This window comes from Anas platyrhynchos, chromosome 1 (assembly GCF_047663525.1).
Source record: "Anas platyrhynchos isolate ZD024472 breed Pekin duck chromosome 1, IASCAAS_PekinDuck_T2T, whole genome shotgun sequence".
Taxonomy (NCBI): Eukaryota; Metazoa; Chordata; class Aves; order Anseriformes; family Anatidae; genus Anas; species Anas platyrhynchos.
The window spans coordinates 68,959,567-68,977,328 of NC_092587.1; the positions used below are offsets into that span (position 1 = coordinate 68,959,567).

General features: G+C 40.4%; 1 protein-coding gene and 1 long non-coding RNA gene across 9 annotated transcripts in view; one reads left to right on the forward strand and one right to left on the reverse strand.

Moving 5' to 3' along the window:
* The window catches only part of FAR2 (fatty acyl-CoA reductase 2), a 152,084-nt gene extending 138,831 nt beyond the window's left edge, over positions 1 to 13,253 (reverse strand). For 2 of the 6 annotated variants that reach the window (XM_027457468.3, XM_038186108.2), the window contains exons 1-2: positions 13,099 to 13,253; positions 12,630 to 12,957 (exon numbers count right to left, since the gene is read on the reverse strand). The gene's annotated coding sequence lies outside the window, so the exon portion shown is untranslated. The other 4 variants (XM_013097098.5, XM_005017063.6, XM_005017065.6 and 1 more) reach the window with 4 other exon arrangements.
* A 179-nt stretch (positions 13,254 to 13,432) lies between these two features.
* Positions 13,433 to 14,617, forward strand: LOC106016238 (uncharacterized). Of its 3 annotated transcripts, XR_002400858.3 has the most exons (4): positions 13,437 to 13,525; positions 13,923 to 14,007; positions 14,162 to 14,215; positions 14,357 to 14,617. It is a non-coding gene; the product is annotated as an uncharacterized lncRNA (long non-coding RNA). The 3 variants fall into 3 exon arrangements; XR_011806654.1 differs by lacking the exon at positions 13,923 to 14,007 and having other exon boundaries at positions 13,433 to 13,525; XR_001188793.4 differs by lacking the exon at positions 13,437 to 13,525 and having other exon boundaries at positions 13,544 to 14,007.
* Positions 14,618 to 17,762: the final 3,145 nt, after the last annotated feature.

Consider the following 17,762-nt stretch of genomic DNA (forward strand, 5'->3'; position numbering starts at 1 on the left):
AGGGTATATTCTTTCTCACCATTTAGGTAATTGCTAGAGATAACGCTACTGGTCCAGTCTCTCACAGGCCACTTCTTATTTATCTCTAATGAGACACTGAGCTAGTGATGGCTTGGAATGCAGATATCCAGTCATTTTTCAGTACATTTAACAATCTATACCCTCCAACCCACGCTTCCAAAACTTCTTAAGTGAGAGATCATAGAATCATTAAGGTTGGAAAAGACATCCAAGATCATCTGGTCCAACCATCACCCTACACCAATATCACCCACTAAACCACATCTCTAAGCACCATGTCCAACGTTTCCTTAAACACCCTCAGGAACAGTGACTCCACCATCTCCCCGGGCAACTCATTCCAATGCTTAACTCCTCTTTCTGAGAAGAAATTTCTCATTTTCCAACCTGAACCTCCCCTGGAGCAACATGAGGGCATTCCTTCTTGTCCTATCAAGAGGAAAATTATAATAAACACCTTGCTTAAGTCAGTCAGGAAATGCTATATCCACTGACATCCACTCATTTCATTGTAAAAGGTGCTCAAGTTGGTCAAACATGACTTGCCCTCGGCGACTGGGAACAGCTAACCCAGATGTACATTCTCATCCTTCACATATTTGGAAGGAAATTCCCTGCAGATACAATTCATTATATTTCCATGGATTTTGGTAAGGCTGACTGTCCTATAGCTGCCTGGATTCTCCATCTTACTCTTCTTAAATAAGGGTATCGTTTCACTCAATTTATAATCTTCAGAGAACTCTCTGCCATCTTTTTTCATTAAGAACTGCATTGCATTTAGGTCACACATGTCTTTCAGCACCCTAGCTTAAATCCTATCCATCCAGATGGATTTGAATGCAGTCAGTTTTTCTAAGTAGTTCTGAAGAATAAAAAGTATTTTCACTTCCTGAGTGGCAGCGCTAGATAAGATTCTTTTAGGCAATTTTTTTTTTCCCCTACAAAACCATATTTGGAATTGGAATTTATCATGCCTCTCACTCGGTAGGCCACATTACCTTTCTAGCAGTCTCTTGCCTATACACTCAATTCCACACCAGTTGGGTGCTGAGAACATGGTATTTATCCTCATCTCATCTTTTTAAAATGTGAAAGTGCTCTTGTCCCTAGTCCTAACGAGCAACCATCTAGCAGTAAGTACTTCTCACAAGCAGACAGCGATATTAGAAAGATAAGGACCCAAATCTCCAGATCACTAGAGCTCCAAATACTGATTAAGGGAGAGCAGAGACCTATGAAACACCACTGTACAAAGAAAACTTCTGATCATACCCTTAACAGTATCTCTAGAGTAACTGGAGGAATGAAGAATAGCTCACAGTTCTGACATGAGCTTATACTTGCTTAACAGGACTAAAATTATCAAGTTCATTTGGATTCTTCTAGTATGTTGCTCCCTTCAAGGAAGGAGGGAAACTGACTAAGTTTCCTTTCACTGACATTAGAGCATTTAGCACTGTTGTCTTGATAAACCTGCAAGATAAACTTCTTGAATGTTCAGTGCAAGACTTCTACATATCCTTACAAACCTAATTCACCAGGGACTCACCAGGGACCTATGATCTGCTGCTGCAGACTCTTCCCTGCTTGCTTCTGACTCAAGAGGATTCACTATAACACTGCCTTCCAGACATCTTCCAACAAAACCCAGTTATGCTGTTCCAACAATGAGTACTAACTGGGAACAAGAGAAAGCAAGCCCTTTCCACCACACGTTAATACAATACATTTATACTTTGTTAAAGATAATACTTATTGCTCACAGTAAAGTGGGATACACAAGTGTAAAGCACTCTTTCTCTTCTTCATTCAGCATGTGGCACACTGGCAGACCTCTGTATCTGTGACTTGAAACCTATCATATTGCCTGATTTCCACTTTCTCTTTGCACTGGAGATTATTACTTGGGTCCTTTGCTTTCAAGTACTAATACCACACTACTAAATGGGAAAAGCACATCTCCAATGAGCATGTGAGCAAACACAAAGCATAGATGAAGTAAACTTAGAAGTCAATAAAACCAATGTGTTCTTGCAGAAAACGGTCTCAAGATGATACAGACAGTTCAGCTGTGGCCCAGTATATCCTGTTCTCACATCACAAAGTTCTGGTGGACATATATTAGACTAAACATTAAAATTACACCAAGACACCAGCACTTGTACCCTTGTTAACACTGTATCAAGGTGGTGTGGTTTTTTGGTTTTTTTTTGCAATATTTTGAAGAGCTGATTTAAACAGGGAAGAAATGCTCAACACAGAGAAGTGGCTTCTATAGTTGTCGGTTTACAACTCATGCATCAGAGGACAAACGAAGCAGAAAGCAGATATATTTTAGCTTTTTTTTTTCAAGTCAGATTCTTTCAGAAGTTGCTTTTTTAAAGAAGAGATGAATTTTTTTCAAACTGGACATAGTAATGAACTTGATTGGAGACATAACTCCTAGTGAAAGGGCTGCAAAAATTAAGTACGGAAAATATGGCACTTCAAAAAATAAGGCAATGAAGTATGACCCTTACATCACACTTACAGTTATTCTTAATGTACTTTCCTCTTCCTAATCTTTCTGATCCTTCTCACTTCAGAAGTGTCAAATACATGCAATTGATATAAGCACATGTGGTTGATATAAATAGGAAGTTCTGATTTGATAAGATTTTGCACCACACTGTAGAGAAAACAGAACAGCTACCTATGGGATGTGTCAGTGAACATTTATGCTTTTTATGTAATAAATTTAAAGGAAAGTACTTCCAGCAATTAGGAGCACTTTAGATTGAAGTTTTCTCAAAACAAAACTTTTATATACTATATTTTACATGGACAATACACAAGGTTGCACGATAAGAATTTCAAAGACAAAAAGAAAAGGAATGCAAGGAAGTGCCATTTAGACTTAAAAATGAACCAGGAGTATAGAGTAATATTTGTACAAATTTCTAAAGAGAAAAGCATCTAACAGTGCTGATGCAACTCTAGGGTGACAATGTAGAGGACGCATTGAAAACACATTTAGAGCAGACATAAGGACTTGCATGCATACTATGAAAAAAATCTGATTATCTTCATCATATCCATCCATCCATCAGACACAATAAATTTAGCTTACTCTCTTACCCATGAGTTTGCTGCTATAAATCTAGGAGTTACATGAGACTAACTTCTGTGATTCTATTTTTGTTTGTATAGCAGTTTAAGGGCTCACAGTCTCAATCACATTAGTCACATTAGGTGTAGGTGGAAAATAAGAGAACTACTCTCTTTGAAGGCACCCTGTCATTTAACAAGAGATAGCTTTACTTCTACAGTATTGTGACTGTACTGTCACATTTTGAACACGTGAACCTTGTATCAGAGACAAGTTCCTACAAAGGGCTCCTGATCACCTCACTTCATCTTCCAGAGGAAGAGCTACATAGGTTGCCATGGAAATTAAATATCAGTGAGAATTAGAATACATGGTTTGATAAACATGGATTACATTGTTTCAGAAGGCAAGAACTTGTCTGTCTTCTAGGAGTCAATCTAGTGATGGAAACTCTGGCATTACATATTACTTTTCAACATGACTATCCAATTTTTAACATAAACAACAGTTATACATGCCAGCCTATTACCATAAAAACTGAGAAGTTAAAGTTGTATTTAACTTCAGAAGCAAGGCAGAGGCAGTCACAAAACAATCTATCCTCCTACACGTCAGGTCTGAAGAAAACCTAGCCTTTTAGAACAGATGACAGAAACGTATTCAGAATTAAATATCAGCTTGATTATGATTGATCAGCAAAAAGGTGATTATTGAAATATACAGTCATGTATTACTTGAAAACCAAAGCTACAGTAAATATAACAATAACAGTCATCGGTTTTCTGAGAGGAACCTGAGAAGGAAGACCTTCCCCCATGCCTGGGTGTGGTGATAGGAGCAGCTAATGCAGCTATATAACATTGCCTTGCTGCCAGATCAGAGTCTAGTTTTGCATGTCATTGGCTTACCAGTATCACTGTGTTGGTAGAGCTCAGAAACCTCATATTTAAATACATCATTTTGTCTCATCATCTTGAAAGCATATAGTTTCATCTGATCCCTGAAGTTGCCTGCTGAAAATTGTGTGGAGGGTTCATCAGCTGTAAACAATGTCTAATCAGTTCTTGAAAACCCTTGAGCTAGCAAAAGCAGTGGTAGAGGATTCAGTGTTACCCTTTGCAAATAAAGAAATGCTTGCATGTCAGTTGTATTTGACTCACTACAAAAAATTCATCAGAAAAAATGCTGGACCAAAACACTCTTCTATATATTGGGCACTGAGGATGCAGGAACTGAACATTTCTCATATCAGCTAGCTCAGACCCTGTAGCAAAGAGCAATGCACAGGATTTGAGCCAGGTGCCTGTAAAGCATTGGTTTTAGCTTAAATACAAGATACTGCAGAACATGGTGAACATGGGTTAAATTCTTTTCTGGGTGACAGGGATTAATATATAGCTAGCAGTTTGCCAGATATCACATAGCAATGGTGGGTCAGCAATAGGCCAAAACGAAGGCAAAGCCATACATCTCTGACAAAAGTCAGTCTTTAAGAACAATTAGCTTTCTCATCTCCTCTGTCAGCTTATTGATGGCAGAACTAGGTAAAGGAGCAAAACAAAGCAACTGGGAGATATAATACAGTTATTAGAAAATAAGGGAGATGAAAAAATGAAAAAAAAAAATGAAAGAAAAAAGATGAAGAAAAAAAAAAAGACAGACATCAGGATCCAATGTTTCCTGCCAAATCAATATATTTAGAAGATTCAACCTGCCCTGAATTCAAGCATGTAGCAGCACATAGGCTGCTCTGTGGAGATGTGGGGCAAGGCAATAACCACTAAACAGAAATGTAAGAATGAAGAAAAATCAAAACTACAGCTAGACATGGCTTGGCTTTATGGCCAAAGTCACTGGTTATCAGAAGAACCTGAAGCTTGTGAACTCAGTGGAAAACCTTTAACTGCTTTATATATATACAAGATTTAATGATTGTTTTGAAACATACAACAGTGCATGGCACAAACACCCCAGCTTATTAATGGTCTGGGGACCAATGGACTCAGCCTTTTCATATTTATTTTTTCTTGTCCAACAGAGGACTCGGATGCTTTACAGCAATGACGTTCAATTCAGCAGCCAAAGACAAAATAGAAGCAGACCCTGAACCGTCATGCTCCCCCAACATAAAGCTAGAAGCAGCAAAGAAGCAGATATCAATGCATTCAATGGAGATTTTGCCAAGGACTGTTTCTGTAACAAAATTTCTTTCACCCTGGAAATTGTCCTTTAAATTATCTTTAAATAAAATCATACATCTACTTCAGACCAGCTGATAACAAAAATAAGTCCCATTCATGGTACTGTGAGTTTGAACAACATCAGAAGGAGTTTTAAGCTGAGCATACAAGTTCTCTCTCTCCCTCTTCCCTTTCCTCCCACCCACTACCTCAAGAGAGCACAATTCTAAAGCCCCCTACTAGAGCTATGGACATATGATGAGGGAATTTCAGAAGAATTGTACTTTGTTTTATACTTAAAGATTTTTAATACTAATTCAAAATAATATCACATTTGTGAATAAGCAATGACAGGTGGTAAAAGCAGATGGTTTTAAAAAGATTTGCGGCAGCCCCTGGCTCCACTGTTCTACTGTCTCAGCAGGATGCTGGCAGAGAAAGTGATTCCCCACCTCACTCAAGAAAACCAGCAGCAGCTGACCTCACTGGCTGCCACAGAGCCAGGATAGGACCAGCAAAGTGTACTTGTTCACATTATTCATCCCACCTCCAAACCTCTGCCTCGCTACAGAAGCCCTCCCCATTGCAAGCCACTAATGCAAGCAGATCAGCTGAGTGATGATCTGACAGGAGCCACAGAAGCCCACAGTGTTTGCTGGACCAGGCACAGATTGGGCATATCTGCTGGTTTAGCCAGTACAGCACTGTAGATATTCACTGCAGATCATGACCACTTTGCTTCTGGAAGATGTGTCTAGATGTGTTACTTCTGACCATGCTGAAGGAAGACATCTAAGAACGATTGATCATCCATTAACACTTCAGTGCTGAACCTAGACCCAAACACCCAACTTCCCTCAAACCTGTGCTGAAAAATCATGTGCTCTATCTTCTGAATGCCTTGGCAATGGGTGAGACCACACCTTTTCTCAATGTTTCTGCAGCATGAAGAAAAAAATCCTGCAAAACCTAACAAACTTTCCACAAGAGGTGGATAAACTTGTGTCATTACTTAGAATGATACTGCAATTGAGAAGAAAACAAAGACACACAATTACTCACATCAAATCTCAAAACTGTGAGATATGGAAAAAGAAATCATTCACATTACAATGGGAACAGTAAAAGAAAAGGAAGTTTCCAAATCAGTGTTGTGTACTTGACCAAAACTGCCAACAAGTGCAGCTACAACCTTCTTCATTACTTGAGCTTTGGGAGACTCACTACTAGTGAGTAAACAGTGCTGGCTTGAGGCTGTCATTTTCTGCACATCACATCAGTTGTAGCACACCAACAGTTAAGTCAGTTGTAATGAGATGCCTCTCATTTGAGGCATCACAGTTACCTATAAAGATGACTCAGGCAAATTCATATACAACTGATGAACCATTAAATTGTACCATGTTTGGCTACTATCAAACCAATTTGTATAACCCATTGTTAACTCCACGGTACAAAGAATCTTTTAGAAAACTGCTGTACTTTGTTAATATCCACACATTTTATGAATAAATTAAGAATTTCTTCCAGCATTTACTAAGGTGTATTGTAGGAACTATGTTCTTTTAAAGGGATGGCACCTTTTCTACATAGTGTCTCTGCTCTTCAGATTTTCCTCAGAACCAGATCTGTTTGATATAATTTCAGCACAGCTCTTATTTTTGTTTTCTATTTCTTTAAAACAGTATAATTGTATACTTTGATGAGAATCTTTCCCCTCTTTTCTATCTATAGCATTGTTTACAAAAGTTCCAACCAATTTACACTTCCATGATTTCATTCACAGTATCAAGAGAGTTTCTGAGGGAACATTCTAGAGACAGTAGTGACACTAAAGTGTATTTATGTTCAGTGTCCCCTATATAAGAAAAAGCCCTACTGAACCATCTACTGCAAAATAAATCCACATCCTTTACAGGATCAGCAATGAAACTGGGCAACCTTTCTTTCCTGCAGTCAACAGGTTTTGTAGTTAATTTCAGGTTGTTGTCCCATGTCCTGTCCCATCCCCTCTCCTCCCCACCCCTTTTTTTTTAAACCTTCCTATTTCTTCCCAACTTTATATTGCATAATAGAAACAGTTGCGAAAACAGTTTTCTATAAAGGTAGACACAAACATTTCAAGCCTGAAGTCATAAACATACATATTTTGAAGTACACACCAGTACAATTGCCACTCACCTTTGGGCACAAATAAACTATGTTTCTGGGTTTGGATAAAGGAAGGCTAGAAGGCAGCATTAGAAATTAGATGGTAAGCATTCAGGTTTGTGACCAGTCCCACCCCTCTTACATGCATTAACAACCAGACATTAGGCTTTGTGTTTGTTCTGCTAACCCCTATAGAACAACTCACTGCTTCTGAAAGAAGCATCTATAAATGGCAGATGATGGCATAATGGATTAAAAAATGAAATTAAGTATTAGGAAAACCTATAATATGCATCTCTTATGGGTACAGCTGCTCCACAGTTACTCTCAGTAAACAGAAAATGGCATTATACACAATAGCTAATTTCTGTGGCAGACGGTATCTTTTTCTGTTAGCATAGATATAAAAGCAGAGCCCTATGTAATTTCCAGTCTCTAGTAACTGCCTAAGCATAGGTACACACCAAGAAAAACACATATACAAGCAACTCCTGCAAAAGACCACTAATATAAGCTTAGAACTGAATGCAATTATAGTCATATTACAGGTATTTTTGCTAAACATTTAATATGTGTCACGCTTTAACAAAAAAATATGTATCCAAAGATTTGAGGGAGAGGGGATTTCCAACTCCAATAATTAGCAATAGAGCATTAATTATATGCCTACACACAAGATCCTACTATTGACTATTTCATTGTGCAAAGACCTAATTTGCTGTGATTTTGACACTGGGTGATGTACTTACACAGATCACAAAGATAACTATATTTTCTAAAGGAAGCCTGAAAACACTCTTTAGATACGATCTTAATATTTTTAACACATTTATTCTTAGATATAGGCTTCAATGTATTATGAACTTCACTGTGAAAGCAAATGAAAATGAAGTTTTGCCAGCTGTAGCTGTGTATCAAGGAGGGCTGTGATGCTGATGGTTGCAAAGTGACCTATGGTGGCAGTACACAACTGCCCATGGGAACTGATTTGCAGAAATCCAGGATACCTCACAAGAGAGCAAACAAGGAACATGCTTCCCCGTGACTGCTTCTATGGCTCTGATCATCACTGATAAGTGACCATCATAGACCACAAACATGAACCTTGTTAGTACCAGCCACGTACAAACACAAAACAAGAAAACTAGACTGTCACTAAAGTAGTTTTCGATTTCAATTTAACACGGGCAGATTTGGAAGCAACAGTGGCAGAACTGACCCAAAATTGAAATTCAGAGATTGAAATCCTTTGCAGAGGGAAGCAAGCCAGAGTAAGGCCTCACCTCCTTCAAAGACACAGGTATTTAAAAGAACCTTTTGTCTTTCAGATGTCCTCTTTTTTTTTTAGTTTCAGCAGTCCCTGCCAGAGTATGTCTATTCAGGTGACCAGAGGAACACAGGTACTTCTCTTCACTCTCCTAATTGGCTGGATATAAACCAAACCTAATCCGGAAGGCATGCAGAAGTGTTAACATGGCACTGGGTGAGCTCATTATACTGTAGTGTCACCGTCTTTTTAACCTGGCACAAATGGGATTACTACTGAGTACCATGAGGATTGGCCTGCTCTTCCCCCAGCTGCATGCCTCCTCGGTGCTGCTGACTCCTTGATGCATTTCGGTCACACATTGAGTCAGATCCAGGAACTCATCCAACTGAAAGCCAAGCCAATAACAACAAGAACGGATTTGCATTTGGCCACAGATTATAGTATCAGCACAAGTGAGAGATCAGGAATTTGTAGCCAGAGGTGAGGCAGGCAGGCTGACCCTCTGGCAGCAGCCCACATTTGTGGTAATTTAAAATGACCACTGAACCTCACCCTTTGCCTTGTTGAGAGACAAATATTGGTGACCTCCAGCAACAGTCTCACATTAATGCAGGTGAACGGCTCCCAGGCAAGAACTGCCTTTGCATAATAACATTCTGTGTGCCAGGGAAGTGAACATGCTTCAATCAACAGTTATTTCTAGGTATGTCTGTAGATGCCTGACTCTTTCCATGATCTACTGCTAATAACTTAGATAGCGTTAACTTCACTGGATGGCTTTGCTACATTAAAATTCATTTCTTAAGCCTCCTTTGTGGACCTGGGAGCCTTGGGGAATAAGAATGCTATAGTTTTTAATAGTAATAATTGGATAATATTGCAGTTATAGAGCAACACTATGATTATCCCCAACATCTCTTTACAAAGGCAACAAAGCCAAACAATAAAATAAACAACAATCCCCAGGTTAGATAATCACTCATCAGCGGAGTTTCCCCTGGACCCATGTTACTTCCTACAACCCTTCAGCTTCTATAAACTATTCAGCTTCTTTAAACTATTCACACCTGTGGTAACACCAAGGAAGTTGAGTCTTTCCTCCCTTTCCCATTTCAAAACATGTATTTTTTTTCCTCCTTCACTATACTGTCATTTACATGATCCATCCATTGGAGATAGCAAAGTTATCTGCCATTGGGGAAAAACAAACTGCTAAGTGATAAGGATTTGCAACTTCCTATGTGGAATGTAAAAGAGAAAAATGAAAAGTTTCTTACAATGACAGTCTAACATTGCAGACTGCCCTACTGGAGAAAGGATCTACGCTCTGCTACAGGAACTGAAAGCAGCAGCAGTAAAATTAGCAGCAGAGAGATTACTGAAGAAATCAGCTGCTCATTAATTTTCCCCCACTGTACCATACAGGCCAAATGCCAGTTTCACTGCTTTTGGTGATATTATCCATATTCCCTGCTATGTGCCTTCCACCCTGCCATCACTTACATTCATACCAGCAAGCCCACAGCTCACTAGCCACCCACTCTGCCCTGCTAATGATCCAGATCTGGACTGACTTAGAGTAAAACATGGGAAGTTTATCTAAGCTGCCAAGACAGAGCTGCTGATTTTGTGCCTCTGTTAGCAAGCCATTCCCTACCACCTTTCTGGCAGTCTTTTTTTTTTTTTTTGTCAAGATTACATGTTACAAGTTTTATTTACTCTTAGGCTATTCTTACATGATCTTCAAGATGTTAAACACTCTTAGAACTCCATTTCCTCACCACTAATCTAAACAAACCTTAATAGGGATTAGAACTGAAATCCAAATTGGCAGAAATGAAAATTTTGCAGCTTTGTTACAATATCAGATGCATCCATCAATATTCTCTAAATATAGTGAAAGGTTAGCCTAAGTCTGCTATTGCTTCATGTTTAATTCAGATACCTTTGAATGAGTGCATATCCTTCCCTCACCCAAGTCTTCTATTCTCATCACCTATGTAATTCTGAAGAACTTAATCTAGAAAAACACCCCAAAACAGAGGAAATGTTTTTAAAATGTAATTTCTACAAAACTGTATTTTATCAAATGAAAGATTAAAGAAATGGAGATTAAAACACTAAATCATAATAGGGATTCTACAACTCTTCTAAAGCAACCATCTATAATTTTTCAACTATGTAATTGCTTTAAAAAGATGAGTACATTATACAGTCAAGAACAAAACTTGCATTTCTCTATTTAAGAACATTACAGGTAAGCAGGAAATTATGATTGTGTTGAAACAGTAGATGCAAATGAAAACAAACTCCAGTAGCATATCTCTGAACTGCCATCAGCTCCTTATCAAACAGGTGAAGATTTCCAGAATGCCAGTTCACACAGAAAGTTATTCTGTAAAGAGATGTGGGCTTTTGGATCAAATGTTTCTGAAAGGCCATGCATTATTATTATTTTTTTTATATACTTTTGGGATCACATCATATTTCAATTTTATGCTTACTTTAATACACATTCAAATAAATCAGACTTAGAGAAGATATGAATTTTGGACTAGATTTCACCAACCTAATAATAACCTTTACTGGCATCTTAAATAAGGCTAAAAAACAACAAAAAAACACTAATCATTTGACTGGACCTATGGCATAATATTTCTGGGTGAATCAACTCCCATTTAGTTTCATTGCTTCCCACTGCAAGATAATGGTCTGTCATTAGTTATTTGTGTCTCTAGTTACGCCCTTAAAAGGCTCCAAGGCAAACATATAATGCAAAATTGTTCTGAAAAACAACATTATTGTAAAGGACTGTATGAGACAAGGTCACATGTCTAGCTTCTAGAAAACCGAGGATATCCTCACAGGATCCTGCAACAAAAATTGGGGTAAATCTTTGCAGTGCCATGCAGGTGAATGTCATGAGTTATCCAGTAATTTCCCAATCAAGAGATGGGAAACAGCACCAAGGCTTGGAATAACCAGACCTCTTCATACAACTGCTGTCTAATACTAAGCCCATTTGTATTTATTTATTTATTTTAATCTAAGGCCTAATAACAGGGAAAACAAGACAACCCTCCCCTCAAATCTCATTAATTTTTCCCCCTTTTTTTGGGAGGTGTGCATGGGGGGAGCTGTAGCACCGCCCTACCCAAGGCAAAGCAGCGCAGGGACCTCTCACGGCGCTCCTCATTCATAGGGCTGCACTCCACCTTTAACTTTCCCAGGAAGAAGCGGGGGCATCAGCTGGGCAGGGACGGGCCAGTGCCGCCGTTTCTCCCCAGGGCATCGCCCGTCGCTGGGGGCCTCGCTCCCAGCCCGGCCCGGCCCCCCCCAGAGCCCCGGAGCTGCAGGCGGCCCGGCCCCGCCGCCCTCCCCGCTTCCTGAGCAACACCATCCATCCGCAGCCTGGCCTCCTCGTCCTCTCCCCCACCTCATTTCTTTTTCTTATCTTTGTTATTATTATTTTTGCTTCTTCCCCATGCCCCGCGGCGGGTCGTTACCTTCAATTACCGCCCTTCCCACCAATTCGCGCCTCCAGACCGCTGCCCCCACCTCCCTTAGCACGCAAGCAACTCCCGGTGAAGGAAGAGGAGAGAGGAGAAAAGAAAAAAAAAAAAAAAAAAAAAAAAACGGAAAAGAAAAAATACAAACCTCTCCTCCCCTTCTGGGTTTGATACTATATATCCGGCCGGGGGAGGGAGGAGCAGCGCGTCTGCTTTGCCTTTCCTTTCGGAGCCCACTGGGGATGCGGAGCGGCTCAGCCCACGGGGGCCCCACTGCAGCGGGAACCGCCGGGAGGAAGCAGCAACTGGAGCCGCGTTTTGTAGTGCCGTAGGGCACCCGAGCAAACCGCAACAGTCCTCAAAGGGCAGGCGAGAAAAGGCTCCCACCCGCAGCCCCCTCTCCTTACCAGGATCCTGGGGCTGCGCTGCCGGCTCCGCCGCCTCCGCGCAAACCCGGGACGCTGCAGGGCGAGCGAGCTGCGGCGGCTCCTCAGCGCCTCCCCGAGCCCCTGCCCTGCCCTCGTCGTCCTCCCTACCCGCCTGGCACCGGCAGGGAGCGGGCGGTCGTGATTTGCGGAAGGCAGGGCTGGGCTGCGGCCCCCGCACGGGAGGGGAAGGGGAGGAAGCCGAAGGCTTCACAAATCCATGGCGAAGGGGCAGGGCAAGTGGTCCCCAGGCTTTCCTTCGAGGGTATTGCACCTCCTTCCCTCGTCGCTTTAAAGTCAGTACGTTCGGCTGTGTTTTTAAAATGATGAGGAAGAATGTTGCACAGAGGGATAGCTATAAAATCAGCACATTAACTACACAATTCGTGTAGTTAAAACACGTTTAAAAGCCGTTTGGGCTTTTAAAAACAAAGACCAAAACACAACATACCTACTCAGCCATGAATCCTGTTCTCGCTTCAACTACTGAAGATACACCTCCAGAAAGATCTTTTCAACCCAAGGGATAAACTAGCGAGAAGTGATGCTTTTATATCACTTATCACACAGTATGTAAAAGCATTAATTATTTTTACAAGATTGATTTCATCTAATTACTATCTTCAACTTATTAGCAGTGAAAAAAGCCCCAGAGAGGTTAGGCAAGATGCTTATTGATGAGTAAATTAGTATCACAGCAGATCTCCAAACACAAAGGAATTAGGTGCTATGCCCGCAGCTGCAGTTCATTGGTACCAACCTTCATCCTTTAGATGATTAAAGGCTGCAGGTGGCTGACATTTCCATGAGAGCTTCCCAAGCATGTGTTTGTGTACCTTGGCACTAGTAATTAAGCCCTAGGACTAGCTCCAAAGCAGGTAGGCTTTCATGCTTTCACCTTATTCTCCTCCATGTTCTTACGATACACATCCCTCTACTCCAAATGCAATATTGTGCTGTAACCTGTGCATAGGGCTAAATATCCTGGTTGTCCAAAACAAAAGATCTGCATCAACAGCTTTCCACACCACACTTGCAGAGCTGCTGCAGGGTTATCTGTGTGGGGTCAGATAGAGCTGTTCAGGGAATTCATTTTATGAAAAAGCATATGATGCAGGGTACATTGACAGCATCCCTTATATAGATGGAAGATAGACTGCTGCTTGCATAAATAACTAGGTGCTATCTCAGTAGCTTCCACAGAAGACTGGAAGCTCTGTTTTGTCTGTTTTGCTTTTTTTTTTTTTTTTTTTTTTTCCCCTCTCTCCTTGAAAGGAAAAAGAACCTACAAATTACATCAAAGAATTTCGGGATTAATTTATCAGAAATGTAGTGGGAGGGACCTTCCAAGGAAAGCAAGGTAAGAAACTACCAGAAGTGGTTCTTACCCAAGGAAGTCACAGCTCTTTGCAGAAAGTGACTGATGGTATCTCAGATAACTCTGGGTAAATAGAGTTTTGGTTGCCTACATACTTCTCTGGCATATTCTTTAACATAAACATCTGCTTCAACAGACTGGACAGACCTCTGCCTAATTGAAAAATATGTGGCACCAAAATGAGGAACAGGTAGGCGAATGTGAATTAATATATAGGCAATCTGAAGTGGCTTTGTTGAAAGAGTTATCTAGGAGTCTGGAAAAATAACCATAAGGAAAGTTTCTGAGAAGCACAGAATTAGAGACAACTGTCATTTGTTTTGTCTTTCAGATTACTGAACAGAGAGCTTGATAAGCATCATTTTTGCAGAAACCGTATCAAGAGGCGTTACATGGGAGACAAAGTACTTTCAAATCTACAAACTTAGAAGATCCTTTGTGAACTTGGGAAAAATTGAGCAGGCTTGATGAACTGTTCACAACTAAAAGCCAGTTATAATATTGAATAGGTACCATGTTAGGGACAGTTCATGACAGATTCCAAGAAATCTCTAGGAAAAATAAAATAAAAATGAGGGGGTAATGTAATTGAGGAGATGAAAAAATCCTTAATCATTATTGCAGTGCTAACCTGAGACAGCCACCCTTTGAACCAGTGAACTGAAGGTTGCAATGCAGCTCTCAAATTTGTAAAGGGGTGGGGGAACACTAGAGGCTTGGCTGAAAAAAAATGCCTTAAAAGGTTAGTTGAAGTAGTGCATCACAAATGCTTAAAAGCAGTAAAGAATGTAAACTCTCCAGAGCACATTGCCCTCAGGGACAAATGGGAGAGATTAGCCTGCATTGTTCTTTCTTGAGTAACCATCTTAATTCCATCATTAATTAAAGTGACTGAGTTGGAGAAAGCTTTTGCAAGCCTGGGTCTTCAGCCCATACCACAAGAAGGAGACATGAACAGAAGAGTAAATATTTTCCAGAACTCCTGAGTCCATAACTGTTCTCACACTCTGCTCTCCTCCTCTCCCACTTTGTTTTTCCTTGTTGTTCTTTAACTGACGATTAATATGTTCTTGTTGGCAAGTGACAAAAAGTTCTCCTAAGCCTGAATTTGAAACTGAGCTTGCAAAAGTTTGCACAAACCTGAACTTCCATCTTAAGCTGTATAAGGAAGACATAAAAGTAGGAAAGATGATTTTTTACATTGAAAATTGTTAACCTATGCAATACAAAACTGCTTAAGGAGAGTTACCTGACAAGGGCCCACAAAGCCAGCACCAGAAGAATCAGAATAGCACTTCCCTCACGTCCTCTAGCAGTGTTCCCTAACTGTAATGGATGACTTAGGGGCAGGAAAGCAGTGTGAAAGAGTTGACCATATGTGGTGGTTTTGCTAGGGTGGGCGGCTGAGCTCCACCACAACCACTCTCTCACTCTCCCTCCTGAAAGAGTAAAGGGGAGAAAATACTATGAAAAGGGCTCAAGGGTTGAGACAAGGACAGGGAGATCACGCAGTAATTATTGTGATGGGCAAAACAGACTCAGCATAGGGAGAAAGTAGGATTTATTACTTATTACTAACAAGCTAGAGAAGTGAGAAACAAAGGAAAGAAACCAAAAGCACATTCCCCCCCATCTGCCCTCTTCCACCTCCTCCCCTAGAGCGGTGCAGGGGAATGGGGGTCATGGTCAGTTTATAGCACTTCTTCTCCACCACTCCTTGTTGGTCACTCTCGTCCCCTGTGCTGTGAGGTCTCTCCCACAGAATGCAGTCCTTGATGAACTGATCCAGCATGGGCTTCCCACAGGCAGCAGCTCTTCCAGAACTGCTCCAGATATGGGTCCATACCACAGGGTCCATTTCTCAGGAGCAAACTGCTCCAACCTGGGTCCCCCACAGGCAGCAGCTCCTGCCAGGTCACCTGCTCCTGCATGGTCTTCTCTCCACAGGCTAAAGGTCTGGCCTGGAATCTGCTCCAGCAGGGGTCTTCCACAGGCCGCAGCCTCCGTTGGTGAAGGTCCACCTGCTCCGCTGTGGTCTTCTTCATGAGCTGCAGCGTGGAATCCTGCTCCACTGTGGTACTCCATGGGCTGCAGGGGGACAGCCTGCTTCACCATGGTCCTCACCACAGGGGACTTCTGCTCTGGCGCCTGGAGCACCTCTCCGCCTCCTTCTTCACTGACCTTGGTGCCTGCAAGGCTGTTTCTCACTCCTTTCTCTCTCCCACTTACTGTGTAGTGCAATGTTTGTTTGTTTGCTTGTTTTCCCTGTCTTAAATAAGCTCTCACAGAAATGCAAACAACATCGCTTATTGGCTCAGCTCTGGTCAGCAGTGGGGCCCTTACTTAACATGGTGCAGCTTCTAGATCCTTCTCACAGAAGCCACCCTATGGCCCCCTGCTACTAAAACCTTGCCATGTAAATCCACTATACCATCTGAAATTGAGGATTGTTGGGACTGCTGGGCCTCAGTATAACCCCCCCATCTTTTAATGGATGATGAATTAAGGAATTTTACAAATGTTTGAAAAGTTTGAGCAGCTTAATTCCTATAATGTCTGTTAGTACTCTTTTCATTACTATTGCAGACAGACCTTTACCAGACACAATGAGGGCTTACTGTAACCTATGGACGTAGTCTTACCCAGTGTCTTCTTTCAACACAGCATAAACGTCACATGTTGAGGACTTTTCATTTTATTTTATTTTTTTACCCCCCTTCCTATGCTGAATTCAGGTGTACGATTTACTCATAAAAATTTTGTTTAGAATAGCCTAAAATTCAATATAAAATGTATCTTTTTTTTATACTTAACAGTACGAACTATCTCATTAAAAAAAAAAAAAGACTTTTTTTCCTTAAGCTTTGTTTACACGCCTTTACATCGTTAAAAATTTGGAGACTCAAAAAAGCCTTAGGAACATTAAAACAAGGAAGCTCTTAAATACAGTAACAATTTAAATACCTGACAACAAACCTTGTGTCGTTACAAACCCCAAGTGAAAAAATCCTCACTTTGCTAGGATCTAGTTTTGTCTCAATCTAAGTGAAGTTGCTAATATGCTCATTTAAACAAGTAAGAGTTGAACACAATTTCTTAAAAATTACAGTAGTTTGTAGTCAAGTATCTGGCATAATTGCATTTTATCTGTGGTATACTTTAGTCTCCTATACAATAATCAGTATAAAAGCCATGCTATGACACATCATATACTCTGATGCCTCTTAATAGGTGAAGCACTAAAAAGAACCTCACTACTGTTAAAATAAACATCAGTGACAGTAACTCTCTATGGTGCTCACACTTGGCTGAACATCTGAAACCAATTTAGTATTCATCCCGAGTCTTAAAAGATGAGGTAGAACACTAGTGATCAGCTCTTGAAAAAATATTATTGCTTATTTTGATGTTAGCTATTACACTGAATGTGGAATTCACAAAAATATTTTCAACAATGTTGAAAATAATGAACACAAATAGGTCATTTTTTTGGTTGATATTTTTGTTTGTTTGTTTTAAATTCTATCAAAGTAGCTTAATCTGAAGAAAAAGCACAAGATCACAAAAGATCTATAAACAGGAAAAAAAGTCCAGATTCTTCATATCAGAAATCATTGCAATGAAATATCAAATCGAGGCAATGAAATATGCATCGAGGAAATCCAAAGGAAAAAGTTTGACAGACATTTTAATATTAATGTTTATTTTTCTAATAGAACTGCTGCTGAAGTTGTCTG